Below are 14,555 nucleotides of genomic sequence, written 5' to 3'. Positions count from 1 at the left end.
GGTAAGACGAGGAGTGGTGGTGTGTGTCTATTTGTCAATAACGGCTGGTGCGCAATGTCTAATATTAAGGAAGTCTCGAGGTATTGCTCGTCTGAGGTAGAGTACCGTATGATAAGCTGTGGACCACACTATCTACCATCACCACAAACCGATGCTGGCAGTAAGACCACACTCAAAGAGCTGTATAAGGAAATAAGTTAACAAGAAAATGCTCATCCAGAAGCGGCACTCCTAGATGGCCGGAGACTTTAATGCAGGAAAACTTCAATCTGTTTTACCTCATTTCTACCAGCATGTCAAATGTGTAACCAGAGGGAAAAATGCTCTAGATCACCTTTACTCCACACACAGTGGCACATACAAAGCTCTCCCTCGCCCTCCATTTTGCAAATCTGACCATAATTTTATCCTCCTGATTCCTGCTTACAAGTAAAAACTAAAGTGACCAGTGACTCGCTCAATATGGAAGTGGTCAGATGACGCGGATGCTACACTACAGGACTGTTTTGCAGTCCTGTAGTGACTGGAATATGTTCAGGGGTTCATCCAATGACATTGAGGAGTATACCACCTTTTATGCTCACCTTGAAGCAAGCAACACTGAAGCATGCATGAGAAAACAGGCTGCTCCAGATGACTGTGTGACCACACTCTCCGTAGCCGGTGTGAACAATACCTTTAAACAGGTCAACATTCACAAGGCTGTGTGGCCAGACAGATTAACAGGACATGGACTCAGAAGATGCGTGGACAAACTGGCAAGTGTCTTCACTGACATTTTCACCCTCTCCCTGACCATGTCTGTAATACCTACATGTTTCAAGCAGATCACCATAGTCCCTGTGCCAAAGGAAGTGAAGGTAACCTGCCTAAATGTCTGTAGCCATGAAGTGCTTTGAAAGGCTGGTCATGGCTCACATCAACACCATCATCCTGGAAATCCTAGACCCACTCCAATTCGCATACCGCCCCAACAGATCCACAGATGATGCAATCACACTCCACACTGCCCTTTCCCACCTGGACAAAAGGAACACCTATGTGAGAATGCTATTCATTGAATACAGCTCAACGTTCAACACCATAGTGCCCACAAAGCTCATCACTAAGCTAAGGATCCTGGGACTAAACACCTCCCTCTGCAACTGGATCCTGGACTACCTAATGGGCTGCCCCCAGGTGGTAAGGGTAGGCAACAGGGGAGGCAGGTAGCCTAGTGGTTAGAGCGTTGGACATGTCATCGAAAGGTTGCAAGATTGAATCCCCAAGTTGACAAGATAAAAATCTGTCGTTCTGCCCCTGAACAAGGCAGTTAACCCACTGTTCCTAGGCCGTCATTGAAAATAAGAATTTGTTCTTAACTGACTTGCCTAGTTAAATAAAGGTGCAATAAAAAAATCTGCCACGCTGATCCTCAACACTGGGGCCCCTCAGGGGTGTGTGCCTAGTCCCCTCCTGTACTCCCTGTTCACCCATGACTGCGTGGCCAAGCACGACTAGAACACCACCATTAAGTTTGCTGACGACACAACATGCTGATCACCAACAACGATGAGACAGCCTATAGGGAGGAGGTCAGAGACCTGGCTGTGTGGTGCCAGGACAACAACCTCTTCTTCAACATGAGCGAGACAAAGGAGCTGATCGTGGACTACAGAAAAAGGAGGCCCGAGCATGCCCCCCATTCTCATCACAGTGGAGCATGTTGAAAACTTCAAGTTCCTTGGTGTCCACATCACCAACAAACTATCATGGTCCAAACACACTAAGACAGCTGTGAAGAGGGCACGACAAAGCTCAGGAGACTGATTTTTTTTGGCATGGGTCCTCAAATCCTCAAAAGGTTCTACAGCTGCACCATCAAGAGCATTCTGACTGGATGCATCACTGCCTGGTATGGCAACTCCTCGGCCTCCGACCACAAGACACTACAGAGGGTAGTGTGTATGGCCCAGTACATTACTGGGGCCAAGCTGCATGCCATCCAGGACCTCTACACCAGGCGGTGTCAGAGGAAGGCCTTAAAAATAGTCAGACACCTTCCACCATAGTCATAGACTGTTCTCTTTACTATCGCACGGCAAGCGGTACCGGAGCACCAAGTCTAGGTCCAAAAGGCTCCTGAACAGCTTCTACCCCCAAGACTTCTGAAAAGCTTATCAAATGGCTACCCAGACCCCTCTTTTACGCTGCTGCAACTTTCTGTTTATTATCTACTCTCTGTTTATTATCTCTGTTTGTTACTTTAACTCTACCTACATGTACATATTAGCTCAATTACCTCGACTAACCGATGCCCCTGCACATTGACTCTGTTCCGGTACCCCCTGTGTATAGCCTCGCTATTGTTATTTTACTATTGCTGTTTATTAGTTTGTTACTTTTATTTAAATGTTTTTACTTATTTATTTTTTACTGAACATGTTTTTCTTTTTAACTTCTTAAAACCAGTTAAAGCGAGGCGTCCCTCTCAGGGTCCACCCCCCCCCCGTCAGCTGAAACGGTGGCGCAGGCAATGCAAAAATATTCTTAGAAATATTTAACCTCCACACATTAACAAGTCCCACACTTCAAATGAAAGATAAACACCTTGTTCATCTACCCAGCATGTCAGATTTTTAAAATGTTTTACGACGAAAACACAGCACATATTTATATTAGACCACCACCGAAACAAAGACAAGAGGCAGCCATTTTGTCCCAGAAAATATACAATTATAAAAGCAGGATTACAAAATAAATCATTCACTAACCTTTTGAAAATCTTCATCAGATGACAGTCATATGACATGTTACACAGTACATTTATGTTTTATTCCATAATATGCATTTTATATCCATAAATCACGGTTTACATTGACGCCATGTTCATAAAATTATCAAAAATGTCCGGAGAAATTATGGAAAGCTACGCCAGATAACAGAAATACTCATCATAAACTTTGACTAAAGATACATGTTTTACATATAGTTAGAAAGATACACTGGTTCTGAATGCAACCGCTGTGTCAGATTTGTTTTTAACGTTACAGAATTAGTTGACTATGCAATAACCTGAGACGGCGCTCAGACGTAAGTAATATTTCTCCGCTATGTTGGAGTCAACAGAAATACAAAATTACAACATAAATATTCCCTTACCTTTGATGGTCTTCGATCAGAATGTAGTGGAAGGAGTCATACTTACCCAATACATCGTTTTGTTTCAGTTCTGCTACCACTTTCAGCTGAAATGCATCCAAAATGACTTCTGGTCCCGAACAGTTGCGCATCAAAACTTCAAAATTACATATTATATGTCGACTAAACTGGTCAAACTAAGTGCAGAATCAAGCTTTAGGATGTTATAAATGTACAAAACAATTCTCAATTCGCACATGTATTTTCTCACGACACCCCCTGTTTTGCCTCCCAAAGGGTCAAAGCTCGCGGGATTTGCACAATTAAACGCTCTACTGAATGAGGACATCTAGTGGAAGACATAGAAAGTGTCTCCAGATCCATAGCTGGTTGGGGAGGGTGGGGGCGATGACGTCAAAGTTGCCCCAAGTTTCAGGCTTCCAAAATTAGTTTGGGAGATTGCCTGCCCTGTGAGTTCTGCTATACTTACAGACATAATTCAAATGGTTTTAGAAGCTTTAGAGTGTTTTCTATCCAATAATTATTATTACATGCATATATTAGCAATTTTGGACAGATTTTATTTCAGTTTACTATGGGCACGCAATTCATCCAAAGGGGGCAGTAATTATGCCTAGCCTTAACACGTTTAAAGCGTTGTTGGTAAAGGGCTTGTAAAAGTAAGCATTTCACTGTAATGTCTACACCTGTTGTATTCGTTGCGTGTGACAAATAAAATTAGATTTGATTACTGACCACAACTACTAATGAAAACTACTCACCACAACTACGGACCACAACCACACAATTACTGGCCATGATTACTGGACCACACAACTACTGACCACAACAACACAACTACTGATGAAAACTACTGACCACAACTACTGATCGCAACTAATGAACACAACTACTGAACCATAACAACACAACTACTCACCACAAGTACAGAACCACAACTACTGACCACAACTACTAACCACAACTACTGAACCAAACAACTAATGACAACAACCACACAACTACTGAGAACAACTACTGACCACAACCTCAAAACTACTGACCATAACAACAGACCACTACCAACCACAACTACTGATCACAGCTACTGATCACAACCACACAACTACTTATCACAACTTCTTACCACAGCAACTGACCACTACTGACCCCAACTACTGACCACAACCAAACAACATCTAACCACAACTACTGACCACATATTTACTGAACCACACAAACAATGAGCATAAGGACACAACTATATATCACAAACACAATACATCTAACCACACAACTAATGACCACAACTCCTGAACACAACCACTCAGGCCACAACGACTCAGCACAACCACACAACTATTCACCACAACCACACAACTACTGACCACTACTACTGATGAAAATGATTCACCACAACTGACCACAACCACATACCTACTGACCCTGACTACAGGACCATACACCCACTTACAGACACTACTGACCACAACTACTCACCAAAATTACTGACCACAACTACTGGACCACAAACATAATTGCAGACACTACTGACCACAAAACCACACAACTAATGACCACAACTGCTGAACAACATAATTACTGAACCACACACCTGCTGACCATATGTACAGTGGTTCCTCCTTTAAAAGTTGCTTCATACTGCGACACACCCTGTGCGCTGCTGCAGAATTCTGTGGCACGTCATTTAATTCTCATTTCTTCTGTTACTGCAAGTTATTGCTAGTTTGACCATCTTTGAGAAGCATTTGATAGTATTCCTAGTATTCCTTATTGGCATTACCAGAGAATTTAAAACATTTTTCGTAATAACATAGTATATGGGATTTATTTTAAGAAATGTGGCTTAATTAATTTGATTAAAATTATGGTGTTTCCATTCAGAGAAAAATTGGGGTAGTTAGCATATAGGTAATATACTGGCAAGTTTGATGTATAACTACTAACGTTAGGTAGCTAGCTAACATACCGGTACATACTGCTGTAATGATATGCATTGTGGTCCTTAAGGACAGTGTAGCTAACAAATTGTCAGCCAACATAACGTGTACGGTAACTTATTTGAAAAGTCATTACTTTATTACATTGAGTAGCAAGCTACCCCTTGGTTGTTAGGGCAAATCTGGTGTGTGATAGGAGGGGTTTTTTCACACCTAGCTTGGCTATTAGACCATTCTTTAGTAAAGGTTGAATAGTCTATTGTTCAAATATTAGCCCTCCCCAACTTGCAACAAATTGCTGTTCCCATCTCATTCCTTTCCTTCTTCCACGCGTCATGATTCTGCTCCTGAGGGGCTCACTTGTGGGCATGCTGGCAGGATATGGCAGCATCTTCGGTTGTGTGTCAAGAATTCTGCATACAGTAGCACTTTTGTATGAAGGTGTGGTTATTCACAGGCAAATTGTTATAAGCTATATGGAGGTACATTTGTGTCTTTTTGTCAAGAGCAAAACCTTTTTTCTTTTTAATCAAAAATAATTGTTCTGAAAGCAACTTTTTCCGAAACAATGGAAGTCAAAGCGGACACCTATAAAGATCTCAGGTAAGCAGCACTGGGCTGTTTTGATGTATCCTAAAAATGACATCTGCTGCTTTAGATTGAACGGTCATATCTCAATTATTGTTTTCATATCTATAAAAAATAAGCTGTTTTCTTTACTTTCAAAGAACGAGCTGATCAAGAGGTCGAAAATGTAGATATTGCCAGATGTTCACTGTCTGAGGAACAGGCCGTGGATGCTTTATTGCTGGCAAAAGTGTCCATAACCACAGGTAATTAAACAATTCTGTGTTCTTTTTCTCAACCTCTGCCTGTCTTGTTGTACATGGAACCTGTCTCACATGCATTAATTTTTAAAAACTTAAGATGTCAGCTGCTAATTTTCAGATTTACACCACATTAACACAGCCATTTTCACTGGACTATCTGTTGCTGCCAAGTCATGATTTCCCTGGGGGTTAGTCTTGCAATAACCAAGTGGTGAGACACATAGCCCTCTATATTTAAATGTTTGAGGTACACTCCGATAGGTGTCTGCGTCACATACAGTATCTTCTATTGACATTATCTTCTATTGTTTGTCCTCATGTGTCTGTTTTTCAGCATAAAGTACTCTGTAGCCAATTAGTGCAGACACCAGGTGAGACCACACACACACACACAATAACAGTATCTCTTCTTCACTTCATCCTTCTCCCCCTTCTCCCTAAATCCTCTAGGTTATATAAGCTGTTTTGGTGAACCTCTCCCGCATCTGAACTGGCTGACACAGAGGGCACAGCATGATCATAGGTGAGATGTCACTTGGTCGGATCAACAGGAAGTATTATTAAAGAGATGCTTTACATTGAAATACAGAAAGAGATGTAGTAGTCCCAGAGTTAATGATCCATGGTCAGTTTTGCATTTCACCTCCTGATTTCAGATGACTGACCGTGTTGGAATAAAAAACACAAGGCTTAATCATGTTCTCTTTCTCCATCCATCTGTCACTCGCATGCAGGTATGTTTTGATGTGAGAGAGGAAGCCAGTCCCATCATCGCAACCTCACCTGCTCTTTAGATAACCTTCAGGCCAACTGGGGGCCCAAGGCTGGTTAGGAGACACCGCAATTGTGATGAACTGAGAGAATATTAGGGTAGCACTGTAATTCATTAATCATATGTTGTCTGCCGCTGTTCTTAACTCTTTCAATTAAATTCAATCAATCAAATTTATTTTAAAAAGCCCTTCTTACATCAGCTGATGTCACAAAGTGCTGTACAGAAACCCAGCCTAAAACCGTAAACAGCAAGCAATGCAGGTGTAGAAGCACGGTGTCTAGGAAAAACTCCCTAGAAAAGCCGCTCCTGCTGTATCTAGAGAGTTGAAAACAGCAGGTCTGGGACAGGTAGGACGTCCTGTGATTAGGTCAGTGTTCTATAGCCGCAGGCAGAACAGTTGAAACTGGAGCAGCAGCACGGCCAGCTGGACTGGAGACAGCAAGGAGTCATCAGGCCAGATAGTCCTGAGGCATGGTTCTAAGGCTCAGGTCCCCATGAGAGAGAGATAAATAAAGAGAGAAAGAGTAAATGAAAAAGGGAGAATTAGAGAGAGCATACCTAAATTCACACAGGACACCGGATAAGACAGGAGAAATACTCCAGATATAACAGACTGACCCAACCCCCCGACACATAAACTAGTGCAGCATAAATACTGGAGGCCGAGACAGTAACCCCGGACAGGGCCAAACAGGCAGGATATAACCCTTTGCACTTTGCCAAAGCCACAAATACATATTCTTTATCCCCTTACACTGTGTATAAGACAGTAGTTTTGGAATTGTTAGTTAGATTACTTGTTGGTTATTACTGCATTGTCGGAACTAGAAGCACAAGCATTTCGCTACACTCGCATTTACATCTGCTAACCATGTGTATGTGACAAATACAATTTGATTTGATTGATTTGATTTAGCTTGGTTTGAAGAAATCAACTGTGGGAGCAATTATTAAGAAATGGAAGACATACAAGACCACTGATAATCTCCCTCGACCTGGGGCTCCACGCAAGATCTCACCCCGTGGGGTCAAAAATGATCACAAGAACGGTGAGTAAAAATCCCAGAACCACACGGGGGGACCTAGTGAATGACCTGCAGAGAGCTGGGACCAAAGTAACAAAGCCTACCATCAGTAACACACTACGCCTCCAGGGACTCAAATCCTGCGGTGCCAGACATGTCCCCCTGCTTAAGCCAGTACATGTCCAGGCCCGTCTGAAGTTTGCTGGAGAGCATTTGGATGATCCAGAAGAAGATTGGGAGAATGTCATATGGTCAGATGAAACCAAAATATAACTTTTTGGTAAAAACTCAACTTGTTGTGTTTGAAGGACAAAGAATGCTGAGTTGCATCCAAAGAACACCATACCTACTGTGAGGCATGGGGGTGGAAACATCGTGCTTTGGGGCTGTTTTTCTGCAAAGGGACCAGGATGACGATCTTTGGAGGGAGTTGAAAGTCCGTGTTGCCCAGCAACAGCCCCAAAACATCACTGCTCTAGAGGAGATCTGCATGTAGGAATGGGCCAAAATTACCAGCAACAGTGTGAAGAAAACGTTTGACCTCTGCCATTGCCAACAAAGGGTATATAACAAAGTATTGAGATAAACTTTTGTTATTGACCAAATACTTATTTTCCACCATAATTTGCAAATAAATTCATTAAAAATCCTACAATGTGATTTCTGGATTTTTTTACTCATTTTGCCTGTCATAGTTGAAGTGCAACTATGGTGAAAATTACAGGCCTCTCTCATCTTTTTAAGTGGGAGAACTTGCACAATTGGTGGCTGACTAAATACTTTTTTGCCCCACTGTATGTACGGAAGGACCAAATCGGAACGATAGGTAGGAGCAAAGCCCATGTAATGCTTTATTGGTTAGCAGTAAAACCTTGAAATCAGCTCTTGCCTTAACAGGAAGCCAGTGTAGAGAGACTAGCACTGGAGTAATATGATCACATTTCTTGGTTCTAGTCAAGATTCTAGCAGCTGTGTTTGTGCTGCAGTAGTTTGTGTTGGGGGGCTAGGGACAATCTGTTATATCTGGAGTATTTCTCCTGTCTTATCTGGTGTCCTGTGTGAATTTAGGTATGCTCTCTTCAACTCTTTCTTTCTCTCTCTCTCTCGTGGAGGACCTGAGCCCTCTGACTCCAACTCGCTGCTTAATGAGGAGAACCGGTTGAAAGTTTCTGTCGGCTGAATGAGCGTCACCGGTTGAGCATTCCTACAGCATTTCCCTCCAGAAGCCATGAGAAAGTTGTCCGGCTGCAGGGACCGTGCAGGGGGGATTTACACTACTATCTGTACTTACTGGTGGCACAGACGCTGTTTCATCCTTTCCTACACTGAAATTACCCTTGCCTAATGATTGCGTCTGAAGTTGGTCTATCCTCGCCGTAAGGTGATCGTTCTCCTGTATATTATGAGTACAGCCACTGCAGTAAGAAGGCATCATGTTAATGTTACTACTTAGCCTCGGCTGTTGGAGGTCCTGACGAACCATGTCCAGATAAAGTGTCTCGATTGAAAAAGTTGAATGAAAAAAAGCTGAGTGAGGGAAAAACTAAAAATATAAATGGTAATTATAAAGTAAAAACCATAAAGTTGTCAGGTAGCAAAGTAAGGTTGGCAACAAAACGCACAGAAGCATGTAAACAAGTCTGCAAGTTGTGACCGGAAATACTGTTTTTGTGTGTGGTTTCTGAAAGTACAGAATAAAGAGGAATTATTAGTAATTAGAATACAATATCAGTATGTAGCAATAAAACAATTTTACAATTAAGTAACATAACAACACTGCTATAAAAATAATAAGTTACATTTACAACATCACAATTATGAGGGATATAGAGACAATAAGAAACAGTAAGAAATAGTGACTGAAGATTTTCACAAGGTGGCAGAGCAGAGCTATGCTAAACAGTCCAAATGAATACTCAGGCCATGGTCATGTAAGGCCAGAGCAGCTTCAAAGGATACAACTCAAGCTAATACCTCTCTGATGCCATTAGCATTGTTTTACAGAGCTAATTGAATAATGCACAATTGAGTACAACAATTGCATGTTACAAAATAGTACCACTTCACGTCAAAGTAAGTGAACCTACTGTGTCAATAAAAAAAGAACCAGCCATTTATCTTTCGTAATTTAAGAGATATCGTGCAATGTCAAATTGGTGATGTTCAAAAAAAGTTACAGATCCAGTTGCAGTGTGTTCAGACAAATCTTTTTGAATTGTGTTTCCGAGCTATGCGAGATTTCTGTGATTTTCTGAAATAACACACTCATTCAACCCTCTGTAAAAAAGTCAGTTCTTAAACAGTGTTTACCAATCCTGGGACATCAATGGGCACACATTGTAACTATGCAGTAGACTATAAACATGAAAATGAAAGGAGGACCAAGGCACTCTTCATATAATTAATTAAAATGCATTTATTAGTATGGCATGTTCAATAGAAACAACGCTTTTTTTAAACGACGCGTTTCGGCTGCATGGCCTTCGTCAGGGAGTACAACAACAAAAAAAGAATACTTGAACAGCTTTTCCAATTAGCCCTAATTGGAAGAGGGAGTGGTTACAACATTGATTAGGCACACCTAGTAAGCAATACTATACACATTAAAAGGTGAAATACCGTAGCTAGATTATCATACAAATACAACTCCAAGCTAGAAGTATCAGAACACTTAGAAAGGTAGTTCTAACCTTAAATATGACTGGGAGAAGTGTCAAGAATATTAAAGCAATATATTCCATAGTACACTAGAACACAGCAAAACATGAACAACAACTGTCTAAACATAGCTGAGGGCAATTGAGCAAAATGTCCACTAGATGACAGCAAATGGACCTATCATGACCCTACAGGAAGGGTGAGAAATCCATATCTTCATTTAAACCAGGTTATTTTTTGGCCTGTAGTTTGTAAATCCAAAAACATACCCTTTGGATTAACTTTTTAAGACGGTCCTCTTTTCTAATAGAGGCCGGAATATGATCAATACCCATAGCTTGTAGGGAGGCAGGGTTGCCATGGTATAAGGACTTGTAGTTCCTTGCCATGGGGTAGTCTTCATTGCCTACCCGTATGGCGTACTTGTGTTCCGCTAAGCGGTCTTGAAGGCGTCTCTTTCTCTGTCCAACCTTGCACTGTGGACATTCCAATCTATAGATGACAGGAGTGGTTTTGCAGTTAATTAAATGCTTGACGTATAATACTCCATTTTGGAAGCTGTGTCAACAAAATACTTATTTGCAATATTTCTGCAATGGTTGCATTGGTTACATTTAAAAGAGCCCTTGGGTTTGTGAGAGTCACCCGGAAGATAACTGTGGACTAATTTGTCATTCAGGGTAGGACATCTCTTAAATCTTATGACTGGTGTCTCAGGAAAGACTTGGCGTAGTAGCGTATCACTTTGGATGATTCACCAATTATTTTTAATGATTATTTTAATGTTCTCTGCATCAGTACTGTATTTTGTAACAAAATACACTCTCTCTGATGTATCACGAGGCACTCCCCTTCGCAACAAGTTCTCTCTGTCAAGTAATCAAGTCTTTATACCTGCATTTTTCAGGACCTGAATGCTGTAGCAAAAAGCAATTCTCCATTTCAGCAGATTTGACACTGTAGTCTGTTTCCCGATCGCAAATTCTGCGGACTCTTTGGAATTGGCCATATGGAATATTCTCTTTTAGCCTTTTGGGGTGAATGCTGTCTGCCCTCAGAATGGTATTCCCATATTTAGGTTTCCTAAAGCTTGATGTGTGCAAACAACCTTTGTCATTTTTACTAATATCGAGGTCCAAAAAATGAATGTTATCCTTGCTGTACTCCATAGTTAGTTTGATGTTAGGGTTAATGCTGTGAAGGTATTGGTGGAAGGAAATAAGTTAATCTTCTGAGCCGGACCAAAACAGGCAAACATCATCAATATAGCGTCCCCACCATATAATCCGGTCAAAGAACTGGTTATTAGAATGATTCAAAATGAAGTCATTTTCCCATTTACAAACCAGCATAGGAAGGGCTGTAGCAAGATCCCATGGCACATCCTTTGACCTGATTTTAAAATACGGTCCTGAAAGAAAATATGTTATATTTAAGAGTCCATTCAGTCAGTGAGACAATTAATTCTGTAGGAGGCATCTCAGTTTCAGGTCGGGTACTCAAGAAATGGTGCATAGCTGCCAAACCTTGTTCATGCTCAATGGTGGTGTATAGAGACTCCACATCCATGGTGACTAAAAAGGAAGTGGTACCTATATTGTTCAAGATCTGTGGTATCTTGAAGATAGGCTGGGAGTGAAGTCAGAAAAGGCTTAATAAAGTAATCAATGTACTTAGAGATTGGTTCTGTCAGACTTTCATTACCACTAATGACTGGTCTGCCTGGGGGATTTTCAAGTCTTTTGTGGACTTTTGGATGAAGGTAAAAAGAAGCCATACGCGGACTGCCATTTAAAAGAAATTTGAACTCATTGTCTGAAATGTAGCCATTCTCCTTAGCTTCTGTGAAGATGCCTTTCAATTCAGTTTTTAGTTCCCCTGTAGGCTTGAAGGTAAGAGATTGGTAGAATTCATCATTGTCTAACTGATTGTAGGCTTCTGTCACATACACTGCTCAAAAAAATAAAGGGAACACTAAAATAACACATCCTAGATCTGAATGAATTAAATATTCTTATTAAATACTTTTTTCTTTACACAGTTGAATGTGTTGACAACAAAATCACACAACAATTATCAATGGAATATTGATATATCAAATTTATCAACCCATGGAGGTCTGGATTTGGAGTCACACTCAAAATTAAAGTGGAAAACCACACTACAGGCTGATCCAACTTTGATGTAATGTCCTGAAAACAAGTCAAAATTAGGCTCAGTAGTGTGTGTGGCCTCCACGTGCCTGTATGACTTCCCTACAACACCTGGGCATGCTCCTGAGGAGGTGGCGGATGGTCTCCTGAGGGATCTCCTCCCAGACCTGGACTAAAGCATCCGCCAACTCCTGGACAGTCTGTGGTGCAATGTGGCGTTGGTGGATGGAGCGAGACATGATGTCCCAGATGTGCTCAATTGGATTCAGGTCTGGGGAACGGGCGGGCCAGTCCATAGCATCAATGCCTTCCTCTTGCAGGAACTGCTGACACACTCCAGCCACATGAGGTCTAGCAATGTCTTGCATTAGGAGGAACCCAGGGCCAACCGCACCAGCATATGGTCTCACAAGGGGTCTGAGGATCTAATCTCGGTACCTAATGGCAGTCAGGCTACCTCTGGCGAGCACATGGAGGGCTGTGCGGCCCCCCAAAGAAATGCAAACCCACACCATGACTGACCCACCGCCAAACCAGTCATGCTGGAGGATGTTGCAGGCAGCAGAACGTTCTCCACGGCGTCTCCAGACTCTGTCACGTCTGTCACATGTGCTCAGTGTGAACCTGCTTTCATCTGTGAAGAGCTCAGGGCGCCAGTGGCAAATATGCCAATCTTGGTGTTCTCTGGCAAATGCCAAACGTCCTGCACGGTGTTTGGCTGTAAGCACAACCCCCACCTGTGGATGTCAGGCCCTCATACCACCCTCATGTAGTCTGTTTCTGAACGTTTAAGCAGACACATGCACATTTGTGGCCTGCTGGAGGTCATTTTGCAGGGCTCTGGCAGTGCTCCTCCTGCTCCTCCTTGCACAAAGGCGGAGGTAGCGGTCCTGCTGCTGGGTTGTTGCCCTCCTACGGCCTCCTCCACGTCTCCTGATGTACTGGCCTGTCTCCTGGTAGCGCCTCCATGCTCTGGACACTACGCTGACAGACACAGCAAACCCTCTTGCCATAGCTCGCATTGATGTGCCATCCTGGATGAGCTGCACTACCTGAGCCACTTGTGTGGGTTGTAGACTCCGTCTCATGCTACCACTAGAGTGAAAGCATCGCCAGCATTCAAAAGTGACCAAAACATCAGCCAGGAAGCATAGGAACTGAGAAGTGGTCTGTGGTCACCACCTGCAGAACCACTCCTTTATTTGGGATGTCTTGCTAATTGCCTATAATTTCTACCTGTTGTCTATTCCATTTGCACAACAGCATGTGAAATGTATTGTCAATCAGTGTTGCTTCCTAAGTGGACAGTTTGATTTCACAGAAGTTTGATTGACTTGGAGTTACATTGTGTTGTGTAAGTGTTCCCTTTATTTTTTGAGCAGTGTATTTGTCTTTACTCCACACTACTGTAGCAACACCTTTGTCTGCTTTTTTAACTATATCCGCTAATTTTTGGACATTTTGGATAATGATTCAACAATGATTCAACTGCATCCCTCTCTCCCTTAAACATATTCTCCACATCAAAATTAACTTTCTTGGCAAATGTTTTTAGTGTGGCATTCTGGACGATGGGACAAAAAGTGGACTTGGGCTTGAAAGGTGTTTTTGAGGGAACAGAAACTGCCTGACCTGAGACACTGGCGTCTGTAGTTGGACAGATGTTTTGCTTGTACCAGGCCTTCAGATGTAGATTCCTGTAGAAACTAAATAGGTCAATCTTTGTATTAAATTCATTAGTTGAATATGTGGGGGCAAAGGACAGTCCTGTAGACAATACCCTTATGCAATCATCAGAAAGGGGTTCTCCAGAAATGTTGATCACAGCCTTGTTCTTGTCCTGCTCCGTATGGTTGGATAGTCTTGATTTCTTCTTCCCCCTCCATGTTGGCCTCTTCCGCGTCCTCTCCCCCTCTTGTTGAGGAACCTGCGTGACTCCTCTTCCTGATCTAAAAAATCTTGAGAGGAGCTGGCCTCTGAGCGTCTGGGGTGATCCTCATCGTCACTGCTTGTAAAGTTGAAAGAAACATTTC

The sequence above is a fragment of the Oncorhynchus gorbuscha genome, linkage group LG05 (assembly GCF_021184085.1).
Source record: "Oncorhynchus gorbuscha isolate QuinsamMale2020 ecotype Even-year linkage group LG05, OgorEven_v1.0, whole genome shotgun sequence".
Lineage (NCBI taxonomy): Eukaryota > Metazoa > Chordata > Actinopteri > Salmoniformes > Salmonidae > Oncorhynchus > Oncorhynchus gorbuscha.
Note: the sequence above shows the minus strand (reverse complement) of the source record.